Source organism: Lepisma saccharinum, chromosome 27 (genome assembly GCF_977018435.1).
Source record: "Lepisma saccharinum chromosome 27, izLepSacc3.1, whole genome shotgun sequence".
NCBI lineage: Eukaryota > Metazoa > Arthropoda > Insecta > Zygentoma > Lepismatidae > Lepisma > Lepisma saccharinum.
In genome coordinates this window covers 39,914,320-39,931,646 of record NC_139255.1, presented here as the reverse complement: position 1 = coordinate 39,931,646, position 17,327 = coordinate 39,914,320, and the positions used below count along the sequence as shown (strand labels likewise).

Sequence of the window (17,327 nt, the reverse complement as noted above, 5' to 3'; positions counted from 1 at the left end):
ATTCTTAGCTCATCCACTCGTATATCCTCATCAAGTATCGGTATGTAGTCCCCTAGGAAGTAACGTTCCCGTGCAATTTCTGTTCGAGATGTCTCCCCCTCCCCTCCAAGTAAAAAACGACAGTGAGATTCCCAAATATGTGGCTCAATATGCACCCAGTTGTTTTTCTGACCCCTCAATGTGCGTAGAACTCCCCATAATGCCGAAATATTCCTCTCCGAGATTGCCTTTCTAATTTCTTCGAATTTTTCAACTTGCCATTTTTCTTTTTCTTGCTCTAAAATGTTGTTATACGCTCTTCTGACCATGAGGTAGTTATTTCTGCCCTCTTCGCTATTTGTGTTTCTGTAGAGTTTCAAAGCTCGGTCCAACCTTTTCTTCATTATTTTGCATCTCTCGTTGTACCACCCCCCCTTAACATGTTTGCCCCCCTTCCCCTCTCCCTTTATCATATGACTTCCGGCCCTTTCGAGAATATGATATCCTAATCCCACTGCTTCCTGTATATTATTTCCCTCGATGGCTGTTTTAAAACGCTCTTGCAACATTTTTGTTACGTCATCGGTCATAATTATCTTGTATTGTTCCTCCCCCTCTTTAGTCCACACGTATTTGCGTAATATTTTCTCGGGCTCCAACGCGAGTTTGGGAGTGTCTACGTTACTATGAGTATCCCACTGAACGTCGATTTCAAGTGGCATATGATGCGATTGCGTTTGCGCCTGGACGTGAAAACCCTTGATTCTTTGTAACAGTTCGAGGGAGCCAATAGCATAATCAATAGTACTACTACCCCCCGCCCCCACGTATGTGAAGTGCCCCGGACAGTCTGTGAAAAATTTCCCATTTAATATTTGGAGCTTATGTAACCCGCATAGTTCTAGGAGCTGCCTCCCTCCCGCGTTTACTATTTTATCCCTGCTTTGTCTAGGTTGTCCTAAGTACATGCCGTCATGAGTCGTTTGGTCACTATCTTGCCCCCCATAGTCGTCCCAGGATACCTCCTCTTCCCCAATTCTGGCGTTTAGGTCACCAGTCACCAAGAAATTGGCCCCAGGATGTTCTTCCGTCAGTTGTTGAATAGTTGCCCCTAAATTGTCAAAATGTTGCTCTGAATAGAACCTGGAGCTTGGGGGTTGTCTGTAAACTGCCAGCACGATTAAGTTCAGGGACCCCGCTGCAAAATGGATCCCCAGGATTCCCTCCTTATCTATACATATCTGTTTTATAAACTTTTTCCATTTTTGTTTGAAAATGATTGCCAAGCCCCCCGGGTACCGCCCTCTGCTGGCCCTTCTACGCGTGATTTTTGAGAACCCCTCCCCCCATGACTCTGGCATGTTATTAGAGCTTCCCCACGTTTCTACGTAACACCGTATATCAAATTGCTCCACATACTCCCTAAAATTCTCGTCACAAAATCTTTTTGCTAGCCCTTCTACATTCCATACTACCACCCGTAGCCTGGGATCATCGTTCGGGTAAATTTCCTTTGGGACCCTCCCCTTGAGACCCGAATAAACTGTTCCTGCACAAACTTTCCCCCTCTTTAGAGACATTGACCCTCTTACCTTCTCTGTCGGTTTGGTCACTCTCTCCTGCCGCCTGCAAGTTTCCAAAATTAGACGCCCCCTCCTCCTCTTCTTCTACGTCCGGCGATGGCCATCATATGTGCAACCCTCCGCGCCCCCTGCGGGTGGCGGGTGGGATCCTTTCTCCGTCATCTTGTCTTCGTTCCCTGAGGCGAGGGTCTCTTTGCGCGGCACTCCTTCTTTGACCCTCCTGCTGTGAGGTAAACTGTCCACTTGATGTCGATCTCCCGTCCTGGTTGCTCGGCGTTGCCACATTGCAGTCCAGCGTCGTCTCCTCTTGCCTCTTTCGTAGCTCCTCCAGAGTCCATGGCCGGCCGTTTATATATAATGTCCTGTATTTGAGTTGCACTTTGCTGCCTTCCTCGCGAGCTTGGGTCATGAATGTCTTGAGTTCCCTTCTGTGCTGGCGCGTGTCGTACGAGAAGTCCTCTGCCACGCTCACTCCCGCCTCCCGGATATCCTTCGCTCTTCGTAGCACCGACGTCCGGTCCTTGAAATTTCCGAATCTCGCGATTACGGGCCGCGGTTTGTCCTTCTCTCTTCTCCATCCCAGCCTGTGGACACGTTCGAAGACCCTGTCGTCCATGGCGATGCCCAGACTGTCATTTAGTACTTTTTTCAGGGTTTCTTCGGACTCCTCCCATGTTTCATTTTCCTTCTCCGGCACGCCATAGAACACAAGGTTCGATCGTCTGCTCTGGTTCTCCAGAGCATCCAATTTCCCCTCCATCTCGTGAACTTTGTCGAACAGCCATTCTGTTTGCCTCTGTGAAACCGCGAGTTGCTTTTCTAGTTCACTATTCCTGTCCGTCAGTGCCTGCACGCTCTCCCTCAGCTTCTGAATTTCCGATTTTAGGCTTTATTGACCCGATTGGACAAGGTTGTAAATGTCGTCCAACGACCTCTCCGGGCCCGGATTGGGTTCCACGCCTGCACACAGTAAGAGCACAAGAACCACCACGCCATACGCTAGAAAACAGTTCACTTCCTTTTGTCCCTCTTTCTGTCGGCCCTTTCGCCCGAAGCCGCATAGACCGATTCGCATCCTCCAAGTGTTGAGGTCCACCCCCATCACGAAAAACTGGCAACGTCGCACTCAGGAGCACTTTTCGAAACGTCCTTCTCCTTCCACCGCTAAAAGTAGGCCGCCCGCGTGCATGTAAATGCTTTACGAGACCTCTGTCTTCGCGGAAGAGAACAACGAGAAGCGATGTTGGATCTTGGCTACACGCCATTCCGGATCATTCGTCCAAGTCCCCTGAGTCATACTGTCATGTCTTCTTCGAAAGGTCGTTGCATGGGAAACAGTATTAAAAAGGAACAACAAAAAGAAAATGGTAGATTTACTTTCTGATTATGTATCAGAGAAACACAATACATTCAGCGCAACTTTCAGATTCTCCATTACTCATTTTGCTCTGTTGTGTGGATCGATACTTCGATATTACTTCAAAATCTTGCCTCGATTGCTGTTCTTTTACTGGAGATGAGTCAGGTTCCCTTTGAAATTTTTCGGGAAACTAGAAGTCACGTGAAAACAGGAAACACCATAACTCGATTGACTGAGTGATTGCATTGATTTATTTTACTTCGTGTTTCTCGCGTTTCTGCAAGTTTTGCCTGATTGCGAAGATGAGAATGAATGCTGATACGATGAAGTAGATGAAGGGATAATTCGAACAATGTTTGAAATCTTTAATGATACATTTAGTATAATTTGAGTTTTTATTTCGTGTTCTTGTAGTTCGAATTTAAAATAGTCCACTGTACATATAAATATAAATTCTAAGTATTTATGATGGTGGAAATAAAATTTTACAAGATTCTTTCGAAATGTTGGTATAATTATGAAGTGTTAATACTTTTACAATACGCCACGATTTTGATGTAGGTATTGTTTTCTAAAAAAAACTGTAAGTTGAGAATTATAAATGAAGGTATAAATATATTCCATTTCTGCGTTTGGTTACTTTTAATGTCGCTTTACTACCTCAGGTTAATCGCGACAATGAGATCATGGCCGTATATATACAGAACCAATGGGTGTGGTTCAACGTACAACAACCTAAGGATGGTACAAAGTTCATAATTACAAGTTATTTGTTGCTATTTATTTATTATGAATAATACCTTACAAATTTAAGGAATACATTTTTCTGTACACAATTTGGATGCAAACATTGACAATATAAAAAACAATATTTTCTGTACATTAACTGTAATAGAATTGGGATTTTAATTTTAATACATTTACTTTCAAAATGTTTTCAACCAATGTAGTGTTATGTTATATGACCAATTTTGAGATTCGTTTATTTGATTATACAATTAGTGCAAAATGGTTACTAAAGCAATGGGAGAGGGGTTTGGATCCGTTACACCCTTCCCTTATGTACGGCCATGAATGAACTGAAACATGGTTGGAAACACATAATGGTTCGGATCACAAACAACAGATGAAAGATGGAGAAATAGATGAAAATGAACACAAACGCCTATGCCTTGCTGAGGATTCGAAGATAGGATCTCAAAGGTTACATTTAATAATTCCGTCATGGAAGTTGGCAAATGTACTTTTTGTAAGGGACAATTTCTTCTTTACGCTAGCATATGAAAAGTTTTTTTTTGGGGGGGGGGGGTTGTTGTTATTGGGGAGGTTCGTTCATTGATTTCAACATCAAAATCTCCATTTTCGTTTTGTCACTGAATGATAATACACGTATACTGACACGTGGATATTCCTTTATCTTTCAACTTAAAACGTGCAGGTCGGTGCTTGATTTTTAAAAACTCGCAATGTGTATATAAGTGGTAAATATTGAGACTATTCTTATCTAACGCTTTATACGCAGTGTGCTACACTCACTGTGATTGGTTGAATGGGAGACAATGCATATTTCACACATAGCAGGCAATCTACTTCAAGTGCTTGTTGGTATCAGGGCGTCCTCATTAACACTTCCTTAAGTACTGCGCGTAATGTAAACGTCTACCAGGTAAGTCTTCACCAAACGAACGAAACGTTAGCAAGTATTAAGAAAAAACAATTGATTTATAAGATAATTACGTGAAAGTGAGAATATAAATATTAGATAACACTTTCCACATCGTATGATGCATGATTTGTCCAAAATGACACTTAAGACGTTGTATGGTATAGAGACTTCAAGGATTGATTCAGTGACTTCCTTTATGAACAATTACTATTTCAGCTGTATAGTTGTGAGGAAATTCGATATACTTCACCCCAGATAGCACAGAAAACCTGCCGCAAGCCTGAAGCAAGCTTACTTTGACAAGCTATCGGCAAGCTTATCTGGGACATGTACAGAACCCATACGCTATTTTCAATGGTGTTATATGAATCGATTCCAACACGCATACACTGGCAAAAGAAAATGAGCTTGTTTTGAGTCCACTTTGTGATTACATAGGCTAATCGGGACTGGATGTACAGTTGAAAGTGAATTCCGAATCATCGTGCCTTCACCGGGAACCGATTCGAGACATCTTGATTACAAAGCGAGAGTTATGCTATGGGAGAAGCCCAGTCGCGTACACTAGCAGTAGAGTATTTAACGTGAATGGGACTATCTGACTTGAGTCACGCATTCCATTTTTTTTTGTCCTTGGACCGGAAAAAATATGCTTATCGCGTGTTGTACGAATGGTAAAGAAAGGAGGCAAGACTTGGCATATTCAATCTTCATTGTCGAATATCTTTCTTTCCCTTTCGGTTATTTTACGCTGATTTTCTGTCTTTGGGTTAATCACGACGATGAGGATGAATGATGAACCAATGGAATGGCGCTGGGACAATCATAAAGATACACCCATGCCGTACCCAGGGTTCGACCCTGGAATGGAACCTCTGCCTTCGTAGCGCGCGACGCTGACCACTCCGCTACGAAGACCAGTACTATTCAATTAGTAAATGAAAAACTAATTCTGTCACCCTTCGTTATGAGTGAACAGGTCTCATACTGTATAAAGCAGTTATGATTTGAGCGAAATTTTCATAAACTTAACATTAGAATCTATTTTACGAAAGTGAGAGTAAATCTCGGTCTATTCTCGACAAGTATCCAATTCTCGTCTCCATTTTAGAAGACGTTTCTGTAGTAATTGAATTTGCTTGTTTGAATTGTGTCGACTTTACGCACAGACTCGTCCTACAGTTTAAAGTGGAATCCGAACTACTATGTGTTTCCACTACCTAACCAGGGACCCCTTGATTACAAGGCAACGGCATTACCACTGCTCCATCGGGGAGACCCTGCATTAATTGACCATATACCCCCACATCCCCTATTTATTTCCTCAAAGGATCCATTCATGATCGTTTTGGCTCAAGATCGACTCTTATACCCCACTAAATACGAACTTACCCCCCCCCCCTTCCTCCCTCTGAGATGGAAAATTCGGGATTAACCACCGACTCTCTTGTCTCCTAACATCCCTAACCCTTTGAAAGAAAATCATTTTGCGAAGTACTCTCCATGTGTAAATGCCCTGAGGAGATATAATTGTGTATGTTATTTTTACTGGTTATATGTAGTCCCTCCCCCCGAAATAGAGTTATAAAACCACTGCACGGTAATAAAATTATGGGATGACAAAGTAACATGTATTAAAATGTTCATGCGTTATCAGGAATTCAACCAATGACCACACATAACCGATAGACCAGTTAGAAGCGATTGTCCTAAGTAGAAGGTTCTTGAAGTTGCTTGCATGTGCAGACAAGATACAGTTGTGTCAATAGCGTTTCTCTCAACCTCAAATTCATTGAGGTAATCAATGTGATATATTATACTTCCTATATAGATAGCGAAATAATGCTGTAGGTTTTGGTTTTTTTATATATTTTTTTTTAGAATTTAAACCACGTCAAGTGAAGATACGAGTTTGTTGCGATAGCAAAAGGAGAAGTTTTGATATTAAGTTACTTTGACCAAGAGGACACTCTTCATACTTTAAAGAACACTTGTCCAAGGTACTGTACCACGTTTTACTTATAGGATATTCCTCGTTATTCTGCAGTTCTTTTTGCCATTGATTCCTTTCATAATTTCTTTTGTTGCATCAATACACTGTAGATAATCTTTCATATCACAGCATATGACGAGATGATGTGTTCAGGATCTGAAATTTCAAATGTTGGAGTCGGAATATATATGTATGTAGTTCAGGTTTTATAGGTAATTGTTTCTCATATTTTATGTGTAGCCTTTTCCTTGTATGTTCTAGTCCTCGACGACTAACCAGGTATATTATCACCTGCAGGAAGAATAGCAATAATCCTACGAGTTTAGAATGAATAGAAGAGGAAGTTAAAAGAAATGGCAGCATACAAAACTATAACAGCATACACTCATACCATATATCTTGCTTATGTTCTAGATCAAACCTCTTTTACGAAGATAAAGCAGATCTCTTTAGGTAAAATTTCAAATTATGTCCTTGATCATACACAGGGTTCGAAAACTCCCGGTCGCCAAATTTCAGCCTGGCGACTGGGATCTTTTGCTGTAATATTGCTGTTTTTTAAGTTTGCAATGTACGATATTTTGAAGATTCTAAGTTCAAATTGCAGTACTGCGTAAGTTAGGAAATTATTATTTTTTTTCAACGTTGTGAGCATTCCGTAGAATCAGTAACAATTTCTTACTCTTTGTCACATGATTTAGCGATGTTTTGAATACGGTGATGCTCAGCTTCTTATAGATTGATTGATTTGCTTTATTTTATGATTGATTTGCTTTATTTTACTTCGCTTTTTGTGCCACTTTTGGCTAATTTGCGAAGATGGAGATAAGTGATGATATGATGAAATTGATGAATGAACACTCTGAAACGCCCTTGTCCAGGCCGGGTTTCGAACCCGGGACCCCTGGCGTCGTAGCGCGATGTGATAACCACTCCGCGACGGGGGCTGGCTCAGCTTCTTATTATATGCACAATTGCTAGTTGGTGGTTTCCTAGCACTGATCATACATCACTTTTGTAGACACTTTCAATACCAGTGGCGCCAATTTATAGGAGCCCTTTGGGCTCGAACTCACCCAATAAAATGTCGTATTATTATTATTATTATTATTATTATTATTATGTTTGTTATAGTCATTCGTGAAATGAGTAAAAAGAAAGGAAGCAAGAAAGTTTGCATAAAGCCTGGTTCGAAATAAAAATTCGTTTTTCGTGCCAACAGACAGCCAGAGTACATCTTCCCATTGTATTCAAAGTCACGTGTCGTGCCTCGTGTCGGACCCAGAAGCTCCTCCGAAGGTCATCAGGCAGGTGGTGGTTTCCCGCGCCACTGGAGGGTCTTCGTGGCGTCATGTCCACGTGAACACGAAATAACGCCAGTGTCCAGTCGCTGTGGTAAGCGATAATATAGCTTCCTTTGGTAAAAGCATAGATTCTTTCCACTGATTGTAACGTGTCCTTCGAGAGTACATTTTGTTGTCGAACGTCGAAAGCCAATCCAATCGCGAGAAGTAGGGGACGGTATTTCGGATTTGCGTCACGCGATGAAGATTTCTGTCGAAAGTGGAAAAGAATGTGACCGTTCTTCAAATCGCATTATAAGTCCAGATTTTTTCGTTTTGTCTAGTGCTTGGTTTGTGTACTTCTTCGTAGCGGAAGTAGTTACGTGAGTACTCTACGCCTAGATTAACTTACTTGAATGTAAATCGAATGATGAGCATGGGCCAATTGCGGTGTCAGGAAATAGTTATTGGCATATCCTTAATTTTTATTATTCAACAGCTTGCTATTTTGATTTACAACAGATCAACCATTTTTAACAATGATCTCAAATGTATTAGGATTGTCTTATGAAAGTGCTTATAATGTCGATACGTCTCTAGTCATAAGTACAAGTCATGAACTTGTATGAAGGTTACTACTTGCTGACTTGTGTAGCGGGGTGATTAACATTGCTCACTACAAAGCAAGGCTCTGGATTTGAATCATCTATAAGGAGCGTTATCAGTTCATCTTCATCGTCGCGATTTACCTGCAAAGGTTATACAGCGACGTCAAATAGCCAAGACAAGAAGTTACTATTTATTAATATCTTAACGCACTGTAAGGTTTAAACAAATCTTACAAGTTCCCAAAATCAGGTTGCATTTGTTATTTCTGTATTTACGAAAAAAACTTTCATAATTTTTTTTGCGCAGTGATATACTAATTTTTGACATTACTCTATTTTCCTCATCTGTCTATTAATTCCTGTTCATAGGACCGGGAATTTTTAATTGGCCCACAAAGCGGAAATGATAAAAATGTTTGATAAGATATGCGTCTCTCCATTTATGAACCCAGATTCATTGTGCATGTTTAGATGGCAAATCCAGATGATGGTTCAGATCATTAGAAACGGAAACGCGCTACGAAGACAGGAAGTCCCAGGTTCGAACTCTGGTTAACGTATGGGCTTATCGTTGTTTTTGTCATATCAATTTCATAAATTAATGGTTATCCTCATTGTCGCGATTATCCGAATAAGTAGAAAACCGACGTAAAATAGAAACAAAGAAAACGGTCTAAAATGCTAATTTAAAAGTTAAATTTTTTTAAAAAATTTTCTTAATGAACTTAATCGAGATTGTGCATGCGTGGGGTGTCAGTCACAGGAATTCATGCATTGAATGTAGGAGAAAATGCTGCACGAATGAGTTTAAGACGTAAAAATGTATTTTGTTCGGTATTCACCACATCGTCTTGACATCCATTTTCCGTGAAATGACAGCGCGTGACGTGAGAGATAATGAGAGGAGATTTGAATGTTGCATACCAGGTGACTTGTCGTCCGGTTTGCCTTGAAAACTACTGTTCAAGTTACCATCCTTGACTTTCAACTGGAGTTCACTTCTTTAGCCGGCCTCCGCAATTTACTGGTTAGACGTGAACATGTTGAGTTCGATGCCGGGCATGAATTTTTGTTTATCCATTTTGTCGTTTCTATCCTAATAGTCGCGAAGGCGGACAAATCTTGGCATAATTTCAATTTAGATTTATCTGTGTAAAGTGGTGTAGCTTTAATACTTTACAGGTTCACTGCAAAAGCTCAATTCCTGCCGAAACCATTATTTTTGTTGGCTCACGAATGCGGATATCTACGTATATTTCGTTGGGAGTTTATGGTTGGTAATTTCAAACGCATTGTATTTAGATATTTATTTATGGCCCTTTCCTGCCTCATTAGGGCAATCTCGACCATAAAGATAAATTACGATTATCAGAAATTGAGGAAGTGAGTGGAACCCAGAGCTTTCAATGCCGAGGTCGAATTTCAAACAAATTTACTATAATTTATATATGTTTTGGCAGCTAAATCGTACAAAAGATGAAAGTGAACCGCATTTGGTCCAACATGTTATCTTTCCCGCGCTATCGATGGCTCTACAATTGCTGTGCCAATGGAAAACGAGGAAAATGAATGTAACACCATGTGTGCGTAACGACTATGCCAATAATTACAAATATTTTTAAGGACAGGACCGTGTGGTTAGAGACTAATCTACGTGATAGAAAAATAAAGAGAGAGAGATATTGATTATGATCTGGAATGTTCATGGACTTTGACATGGGGTTTAAGCCGATGTTAATTCTATTTGCTGTATTTAAAGTTATTTATGTTCATTGTAGGTAGTGATTGCTGTTACAACTGTTTTAAGCATTGCCATTGGCTAGTAGCTTTTTGGGGTAGTATGAATCTGTGGTGGTTAGGTCAGGCTTGTTGGGTTTGGTTCTCTAAGAAGAAGAAGACGAAAATGGTTGTAGCACAGGGTGGCTACTCACCGGGAATTCCTTGAATTCCTGGAATTATGCGTGAATTATTGGCACCTGGAATTTTGCGTGCATTCTGCGTGAATCTTTCTCCGTAGACGTGAAAAGTTGCAACTTTTATTAAACCAAATCCCATTGAATTTATACATATTTAGAATTTGCCCTGACGCAAGTTTTTCACAGTTTAACTTGTATTTGTATCGAGGAAGGAAAAGAAAGCTTCGTGGAAAATAAAACAGAATTCAATCCCTTTACTTTGTTAGTGGCCTTCGCAGAACAATCGATTAGATACAGGGAAGATTATTGCAAGATAAGATATCTTGAAGTTGATTAGGTAAATTTTAGTTTGAAATCCGTATAAATTAACATTTTTTTCGTAAATTAGTATAACCTGTGAAAATTGGGACTTCTGTTTGTAGAGGTATATCGAGCCTGACTATGTGAAATGGCAAATTTAAACTCCATACTTTATATTATATATATATATATATATATATATATATATATATATATATATATATATATATATATATATATATATCGTTTAATTGAATTGAATTAGAATTGTTGGATGGATTGGAATCATACAGATCATTTATATTTTTAATATATCTGTTTGCGGTGAGGCGCTAATACTTAAGCTTGAAATAGGGAAAAAATATCTGCTTGTGCCTTGTATCCTTGAATTTTTGGAAAGTTTGCCTTGAAATCCGGGAATTATACATGAATTTTATCATGATCCTAGAGTGGCCACCCTGTAGCATCAATACTGACCTTGACTGTATTGATTATTGTGTATGAATATGTTGATATTTCTTGAAGAGTGGAAGATTAAAATATGAATCGGGTTTGAAGTGTATTATTTGGGAACTGCGTTGCTGCAATATGTTAAATATGTCGTATGTATGTGAGATCTCGACGCGAACCGATAAGTATACAATTTGAATTTGATTTTAAAATTTTGGGGCGTCAGCACTTAGGCTATTTTGCAGCCGTCACATTATACAGGGTTCAGCCCCTCATCGTTACAAATACCAACTCTAACGTTGCATAACTAAACTCTTAAAAATATTCTCACTTCCGTTAAAAGCTGACTCTGTAAAGGGGCACTCAGCACACATAATTACAAAAAACAGGACAACATAGAATTATGCTGGCCATAGTGCCAGTCGCCAGAGCCTCGTTTGTGTGCAAAATGCAGTCCAGGGTGCACTACGTGAAAGATCACCCCTTACACCCCGATAAGTATACAAATCAACGTAAGTTTTCCTTACACACATTGCCGGTCCCTGTGGCGGAGTGATTAGCACATCCCGGGTTCGAATCCTGACCTGGGCATGGATATTTGTGAGTGTCCATTCATTAATTTCATCATATCATTTACTCATCCCCATCTTCGCAAATTAGCCAAAAGTGGCACAAAAACCGAAGTAAAATAAATCAAATGAAATCAAATCAAATCCATACACATTGAAGGGAATGTAAAGTAAAGTAGTGCTACTTTACGCCGTTAATGTAAGAAGTCCGATTAAGGGGACTGATATATACTATGAAAATCCATAGAGCCTTTACACAGACCGAAAGGTGCGTGCGTGCGTGAAATAACGTATAAACAAACATAACACGTCCATTATAATGCTCTTAGCAGTGCTCTTGTTGTAAACCTGCAAGTATACTCTGTCCCGGCAATCTGAAGAGCGAGCGAACGAAGTCTCTGCGCAAGTAGTGACTCGAGAGGGGACTACCAACGAACGCGTGCGAAGAAACGGGATTGCGGAGAGGGAGAAGAACGACTGCAGCTACCAGCCTTTCCAGCAGAGTGTACTGCTTCGCTCCGCACACTCGCTTTCTTCCCTACTCTGCCTTTATGCGCGACTTTGCTCCACAGTTTCCCGGGATGCGTATTTACAAACCCTGGAGTGCTGAAGAACCAGAGGTATGTAATGCTTTCTTATTGGCTGTGAGCACCGGAAGTGTTTATGTTCCGTGTCCGTCGTTTCTTGCTTGGTCGTTTACAGGAAAATTAGGCTCGTGATTATCTAGTAATAAAGTGTGTAATCAAATTGTCGAAATTATGTTAAGAAATAAATGTATGGAAAATGTTAAAAATACAATCAATCCTTTCTTGGCGATAAAAATCAATATTAAGCCATCGAAAAACAGTAATGTTGAATATTTCTGAAAGCGCTTGTAATGTATGTGAAGTGATTACTACATTATAAGAGAAATTTCACAACTTGACACGTGCTAAATAATATCATTTTTGTGTAATAATTTAAAAAATGTGCTCAAAAATCAACCTCAGTTTAAAGGAGTTTCTCATCTTGTTTGTCTGAAATTTACAATGTCAACTTGAACTCTGCCATCTAGCGTTAGTTTGAAGGAACACTTCCGGAAGACAGCCAATCATGAGACAAATATGGCTGGAAGTTCTGCAGCACTATAGGGTTTGTAAATACGCTCCCGGGATAGAGTAGTGTCTATGAACAAAGCACAATGGAGGTCCACGGCTATTAGCTCTTGTAGGCTGAGAATTCATTATGGCTCATGGGGTTACAGGAAATAGCCATAGCCTACGTGTCGGACTGGGACTATAGTCTGTTCCTGCAATCTGTGCAGCAAGTCCGCACATAACGGCAGAGAAGGGGAGAAAGTGAATGGGCGGAGTAAAACAGTGCGCGCTGCTGCAAACAACTTGTAGCTGCAGCCGCGTTTTCTCCTCACGAATTCATTGGTGGCGTCCTCTCTGGTCATTAATTGCGCAGAGACTGGTTTTTGTTAGCTTTCTTCAGAGATTGCCTGAATGCCCTGAGCTGCCACCTACACGCTACCATCAAGACTACGCAGTCAATTCGCTGGAATAACAAAAGACGATCGATTTATGTTTTTCTGCCGCTCTATCTCATTCAGAAGCGTGCTGATCTTGTTCATGATTCGAATATCATTGAAAAATATACGAATTGCGGGCGACAGTCAGGGAAAGGTGGGGTGCGTACTCTTATATTACAAGGGAAGAGACATTGATTTCCAATTAGAAATGAAAGACACGTGTCAGTTCGTGTGGAAAATAGAGTAGATACTGCATTTTAATGAGCGGTTGTTACGCAAGTTGCCTAGAGTGCGTGTTCGAACACGAAGGAAGGTCGTTGAAAGAGTTCGATTATGAATTGTACACTCAATATGTGAATTGTGTTCATTTTGTCTACAAGTTATCGTATACTGACGGCGACAAAACATAATTCATGAAGGAGAACTTCATGGTGCTACAAATTTACACCATTACTATACTATGCAGAATGATACACTTTCCAATTATATAATGTACAGTGGGATCCATGAGTATAACGTGCAAATTGTCCATGGCTATTGTCATTAATTTTTCTCATACATCCTACGTGTTTTTAAGCGATGGATTTTTATGTGTGCTGGTGAAGAAGTTGTCAACAGCTTGTTTTGAGTTTTCTTTTATGTCTCGAAGCTCTTATTGGGTCAAATAAAGTGCAGGAACATGGTGATGGACAATTTGCATGGCAATACTCATGGATCCCACTGTACGGTAACCAAGAAGTTTCATTAGGATGTGGGTAAAGTGCAACGCCATGTTAGATTTTGTCAAATGTAACAAAACTGTCTGCCAGATCACTAACTGGAAGAATTTACGAACAGGGTACCGAAATTACACATTGCTTGACGAAGCAAAATTGTTTTAGGCGCATTTCATACTCAGATAGACTAATCGAGACTGGATCTACTGTGTCAAGTGGGACTCCAGTCCGACGGAAAATCGAATCCAGGATCCTTTGTTTACAAGGTGACAGACTGCGTCAACCAGTATTTTGACTATAGCAAGTGAAAAAAATAGAATGGCGTGATTTAATTATACATGTGATACAGGAAACACAAAACAACAACATATACTGTACCATCATTAAAAAAAGTAATAAAAATTACATTTTTGGAACTCGTAGTTTTTAGAACTGAATTTGAAAATTTAGGCGGCAGGTGAAAGTTTCCAAGCGCCATGGCGACTAATTGTCTACCCTTGGATCTATGCGAGATTATATGATATTCATAAAACATTTTTTTTAATTCTCGTCACTATCACTGACACTTTAATAATAAACGCAAATATAAGTACGCTTTTCGAATCTGGATTTGATTTGTTTAAGTAAGAAGCTTTTCGGATTTTGCTGAATTTGACGTAATGTTTGGTTTACCAGTCTGATGGACGGACGCTGGTGAATTCCGGAAAGTGCGGAGATAAATACACATGAGCGAGCATTTTCAGACTTCTCTCCTAATCATTTCGCACAACCAGAGCACAGCTTTGCATAGCTATGGAGAAGATAGATTGCTGACGTCCCGAATACACATGTGCTAGCCAGTATGTTAATTTCGTATTTATGCAGCCTGTTGACAACTACGTGACTTGGCTGCTCATCTGAGGAAGTACAAGGAACTTACCCAAGGTCACCTTCGTTCGCGTTGCAACCGCTGACGTATTATATACTATAGATTAGAATGAACATCGGGTGCAGCTTACACTACTTTCTTACATAATAAGTTCCTGTGTTAGCATCGGATGATGACGCTATATTGTGGGTGTCAGTTGTCATCATCACGAGCCCCTTGGCTGCGTAGTTCTCGAGAGAAGCGGTTGGGAAAGATTGACGTCGCTTCGTCCTTGGGGTGCTTCTAGCAAGTAATAAAAAAAAGTTATGTAAAGCGAGTTAATGACGCTACGTTCTCACGCACCCAGTCCACAAATGTGATTTTCAGCCTTCGCAAAAGGACAATGCAGTAGCATATTACGTTCTACCAGGCACATAACGTTCAATATGGGATATGGAGAACCGAATTTGTTTTTAGATTACCAGGATTTAAAGACTATTCTCCGTTTATGGTAACGATGTAGTCAATGTAAACAAAAACACGTTACCTTTGAGGAGCTCTATTGCCCGCTCTTTCGCAGATTTTCCTAACTGTGTTTCGCTTATTTTAACTTCATTCTTGCTTTGGACGAAGTATAGGTAATGATTCCAGACTGGTGTTGCGAATTCTGTACGCAGAATTTGATGAAAAGAGACCTGTGTTGGTTTGTGTGTGTGTGTGTGTGTGTGTGCGTTTTCACCCAATAGCCATTTATCCTCAGCCGGCTCTGTAACCGAGCACTAAGGAGTCGATTCGATCTCGCCTCAAACCTTCCCGGCTTGGCCATGGGTTGTCCATCATTTTCATCCATAATCTATATCGTCGCGATTAACCAACAGTGACAAAAGCTACTCCTAATAACAAAAAATCAACATACAAATAATTGTCCCAATTCTCAAACACAGCGGAATAATAATGATAAATATTGATGTTAAAATTAATAATCCTAATATGGACCAACGTATAATAGATAAAAATAGTAAACCTAATATACCCTTAAATATTCCTCAACCTCCTACATCTGAACAACATTGAAAGTATACACCATTATAAAATAGGAGCCAAATAATAATTTTACCGAAAACTATATGACATTGTTATGCCAGTAGAAACCAACAATAAAATAAATACTACTAAATTCAAAAAATATATATTTGATATTTCTGAAATTAAACCCTTAGCCAAATTTGAAGAAAAGCGACGCAAGATAAGACGTATACAAATATCCTGTGATTTAAAAAATGCGAGTAAAAGCATGTACTTTATGTTTAAGTATAATATAGAATCGGCTAGAAAATTAGCTATAAAGATACTGTTGAAAGTGTGTTGAAAATTGGCCGGTATTCTTTAATTTTCAACTTTAGTTCGCTTTATACTCACAGGACAATTGATAGTTAATTAACTCAACCTGTTAATTTCAAGTCCTAGGACGTTCATGCCTTTAGGCGTGACTTAGAATGTTTAAGTATCAAGACATGGGCTGAATCGCCATACTTTAAGTTATTATTTTTTTACATTGTTTTTGTGATTGTAACTTTTTTTATTTTGTTCGCTCGCAAGTATGTTATAATGTAAATAGATTAATACATACGTATGTTCCAATAAGAAATGTCATACATGGGTACTGGGGCTTCTCGTAGACTCGGACAGACTGTATGTAGTACACCCCGGGAATTGCATTCTTGCGGGCGTCTTCTGGACCCACCCCACAGCCATATAATCCTCTGTGTGTTCTGCTCACGTGTGCATTTGTCATTGACCCTGCACCAATTTCAAGTAATCCCCTCGCAGCGATAGCGCGTTTCAGAAATGTGCTGATGTGTAAGCGCTTTTAGAGTACACGCTCACATACACAAAAGAATGCCCGACAAATTACTTGTTCGTTCCACATCCTTCCGTCCGCACTGCACGTGACTTTTTTTTAGCCTCGTCCGAGTTTAAAAGTGGAAACGCACTTTCGTCTACCGCTGGCCCATTTGCCTGTTCGCTGTGACCTGTTCTTTCTTCTAGAGGCACGCCTTATCTTCATTCTAAATTTGCCGCTCTCGCTTTCATCAGAGCTGACGACTGCAAGCTTTCGTTACTCTTCTCGCCACCATTGTTTCTTTGCAAAATTCCTGGAGTGCACGTGTTTTAGATTGGCACAAGACTTATCTAAAGACGTAAGCAGTTGTGAAACGCCTGTGTGACGCTTCGTACTATTAGTTACCCTCACGAGATTTTGATTCTGATGCCCCTCTTCAGAAATAGGCAAGTTGAGATTGCGCCACAACTGTCCTCATCGTTGCAATTTGGAGGTACGCACAGTTGGAAGCTAAAGTAGCTTACGCCGTTTGTGTTGGAAGAAGCAAACAAAAAAAAAAAAAGTCTACTTTGCTCTGGCCCTTCATTAATTCGACATTCTACATTTTGCATTCAAAGAACTCTGAGTGAGCTTTCAGACCGAAGCGACACGGAGTTCAGTCAGACCCAAGCAACATGAGCCCCTTCGGTCTATTGGAGCTT

General features: G+C 40.0%; 1 protein-coding gene across 5 annotated transcripts in view; it reads left to right on the top strand.

Moving 5' to 3' along the window:
• The window catches only part of LOC145980332 (influenza virus NS1A-binding protein homolog), a 93,770-nt gene that overhangs the window by 34,434 nt on the left and 42,009 nt on the right, over positions 1 to 17,327 (top strand). The window contains exon 1 of one of the 5 annotated variants that reach the window (XM_083113372.1): positions 4,571 to 4,588. The exons of 2 other annotated variants lie outside the window; for them this stretch is intronic. The gene's annotated coding sequence lies outside the window, so the exon portion shown is untranslated. Of the gene's footprint in view, positions 1 to 4,570; positions 4,589 to 7,900; positions 7,977 to 8,124; positions 8,248 to 17,327 lie in introns of those variants that run through there. 2 more of the 5 variants (XM_083113370.1, XM_083113371.1) reach the window with 2 other exon arrangements.